This window comes from Musca domestica, unplaced genomic scaffold (assembly GCF_030504385.1).
Source record: "Musca domestica strain aabys unplaced genomic scaffold, Musca_domestica.polishedcontigs.V.1.1 37, whole genome shotgun sequence".
Classification (NCBI taxonomy): Eukaryota; Metazoa; Arthropoda; class Insecta; order Diptera; family Muscidae; genus Musca; species Musca domestica.
This window is the reverse complement of record NW_026712321.1, coordinates 2,681,008-2,684,554: the sequence shown is the minus strand read 5'-3', so window position 1 is coordinate 2,684,554 and position 3,547 is coordinate 2,681,008.

Below are 3,547 nucleotides of genomic sequence, written 5' to 3'. Positions count from 1 at the left end.
CTACAGGGTCAGATAAAAAAACTACAACAAATTCAACATTTTTTTAAATTTTACTGAATGAAAGCAAAAAATGTAGGAAATAGCATCAAATTTAGGAATAAGTTTAGATTTGTTCGAATTGGTCACCTTTAGCACGAATTATGGCCTTCAAACGGCCAACGAAACCATTACACGCTGATCGAATTTTGCTCTGCGGTATTTTGGCCAATTCCCGGCAAAGCACTTGCTTGAGGTGATCGACACTTTGGTATTTTTTAGTGCCAAGCTTGCCTTCCATAAAATTCTCCAGACACAATAGTTCAACGGCTTGGTATCCGGAGATTTTGGTGGCCATTGTGCGTTGGAAATGATGAGAGGAACCTCATTTTGTAACCATTCTTGGGTGGGGCGCGTGCTGAGTGCGATGGTGTCTGGAGTCCCGTTGAAATGTCTAAGGTCTGCGACCAAAATGTTTGTGTGCCCAAGGCTTTAATACATCCTCCAGAATATTTTCGCGATAATATTTGGCATTTATTCTGATGCCACGGTCGATTAATACGAGCTGAGAGCGACCATCGGCTGTTATGACGGCCCACACCATCACCATGGCCGGCGCTTCCTTAATCCGATTTCAGGTTTCTTGTGCAAATAATGGCTAATATCCGCCCAAATGGAGTGAATTTCGGGAGTCCTGGTGGACAACCCAAGGTGCCCATTTTCATCTGACCTCTTTAACAAGCAAACTCCATCATTTTGTTTGTTTACAAGCTGCTCGACAACGAATGTTTTCTCATCGGAGAGAGAGAAAACCAAATTCGGCAGTTCACCACTTTCGCCCAAGCGAAGCAACTCCTTAGCTCTTCTGAGTCTATTTTCTTTCTGTTGCGGTGTAAGTTCTTGCAGTTTTTGGAATTTCAATGGCATTATCCCGAGCTCATTTTTCAATATTTGCCGAATGGAATATTGCGATATGCTCCGCTCACGAGCCATTTTTCGGCCACTGCGAAGCGGATTTCGATCAAGTCGCTTTTTATTTTTCGAACCATTTCTGCCGAAGTTGCTGTTTTCTTCCGTCCACTTTCTTGACGTATGTCGGGCTACGCTACCAGTATCACGGACGGTAACGAGCGATGGAACGAGACACAAAAGATTTAGTCACACTTAAATGCTGGATGGCTCTAACGATAGCCACTGGTGGGTTTCCAGAAAAATATAAAGAAATCACACTATCACGCTTGAATTCCATCGCGAATAACTTTTTTTCTGGAAAATTCTCACCAAAATGCATTCGTACGCTTGTAAACAATGTAATGAGCTGTCACTGGAATTATTTTAACAGCTGTCGGACAAGTGGCATAGAAATGATAGCAGCCTGAAGTTGGTTTCAGTTTTTTCATCTCTCCCTGTATATTCTCAACCGATTTCGTGCATCAAATGTCGAATATCAGTATAAATTACCCATCGATTTTGGCCCATCCAGCCAAATTCAGACTAGAAGCAAGTACATCAAATTTTACAAGAAAAATCGGTTCAGATATAGCTATAGCTCCCATATGTATGTTTCATCCGATTTGGGTTTTTAGTCCCTCAAATTCGTAATATCAATTCGACAATTAGGAAATACCTTTGCCAATTTTTATCGTGATCGGCTAAGATTGGGATGTAGCTCCTAAATATCCTTAATCCGATTTCAGGTTTATTGTGCAAATAATGGTTAATATCCGTCCAAATTGAGTGAATTTCGGGACGTACATTTTCATTTTGTGAAACCGATATATATATTTTTTTAATAGAATCTTTCTCGAAGTGATATCATGCACTCTGGTTTTTTGGTATGAAAGATCAAAATGTCTCCGACAAATTTATTGAAAATCGCTTCAGGATTGGATATGCCTGTCCTATATTAGTTCCCTCTGAAACCAACCTAAAACTGCTCTAAAGCCAAATGTTGATAGGTGGTATGATCTACTTCAAATAAATTCTTTTGTTACGGTAGCTCTACTAAATATAAATAGTGGTGTAGGGTATCATATAGTCGGCTCCACCCGACTTATGCATTTTCCTTACTGGTTTTTAAATGTATTTTTCAACATCCCTTTTTTCTGTTTTTATTTAGAGTAGATTTAATTTTTTCCCTTGCCCCATTCAAACCACCCCTCGTATTGGCTTTTTTGTCTTCGCAAATTTCTTCGCTGTATTGGCTAACAAAGCCAACCTCTTCTTTTTGTGTGTGTGTGTATGTGTGTGTTCAATTGAAAAATTGTTTAACTGAATTATACATTCAAATAGCAAAGAATCTGAGAGAGAAAGGTGAAGAAGAAACGGAAGCGCGAACCCAGAACGAAAGCCGCGATAAAGTCGATGTTGGCAAATCTTTAACATGACCTCTATCTTGGACAAATACATTGGAAAAACATTGAGAATCCGAGAATGTCAGAACGGCACGAAAGTGGTGTTGAAAGAAAAAGACAACAACAAAATCTGCATATAACAACAACAACAACGACTACAATGGTGGCATGAAAGTTACAAAGCTGTTGGATGGTTGGATGGATAGATGTTGCATTTGCTGAATTGATGGTGGCATTGATCAAATTAAGCAAATATTGATTTAAGCTAAAACGTTTTCGTTGAGCGAGAGTGGGGGAGAGGGAGAAGAAAATAGCGAAGGCAAGGAGAGGACAAATGGAAAGTGGTAAAACAATGCTATGAAGATAACAGGGCCAAAAGAGCAGATTACAAAGTTGATGTGGGTTAAATGATAAGGAAGGGAGGGGGAGGGGGTCTATTGTGGACAGGTGATCCCAACGAATGGGGCTGTCATGGAATACCTTTAGGGGGTCTTTAGAAAATGAACTTCTATTACTGGCCTGGAAGGCTAGAAGAGGTCGTAGAGAAGGCCTTTAAGTGATCTATTATGGAGGGAGTGAGAGAGCGAGTCAGAGAAACTTTCTGGGAAAATATCGCCTCTAAGAGGTGATCCCAAAGAATAGAGCTGCCTTGGAAGACCTCCAGGGGGTCTTTAGAAAATGAACTTCTATCACTGACATTGAAGGCTAGAAGAGGTTCTAGAGACGGCCTATAATTGATCTTTTATGGAGGGAGCGTGAGAACGAGACATAGAAACTTTCTGGGAAAATATGGCCTCTACGAGGTGATCCCTCAGAGTGAGCTGCCATGGAAGACCTCCAGAGCGTCTTTAGAAAATTAATTTCTACCACTGACCTTGTAACGCTAGAAGAGTTTCTAGAGACGGCCTTTTATGGAAGGAGAGAGGAACGAGTTAAAGAAACTTTCTGGGAAAATGCCTTCATGGGGTCCTGCATGAAAAGATGGCATCTAATAGGTGATCCCAAAGAGCTGCCATGAAAGACCTTCAAGGAGTCTTTAGAAAAGAATGGAGTTACCATCAAAAACCTTCAAGGAGTCTTTAGAAAAAGAACTTCTACCACTGGCCTTGTAAGGCTAGAAGAGGCTCTAAAGAAGGCCTTTACGTCATATTTTATGCAAGGGGAGGGAGAACGGGATAGAGAAAATCTCTGGGAAAATGTTTTCATGGCCTCTAATA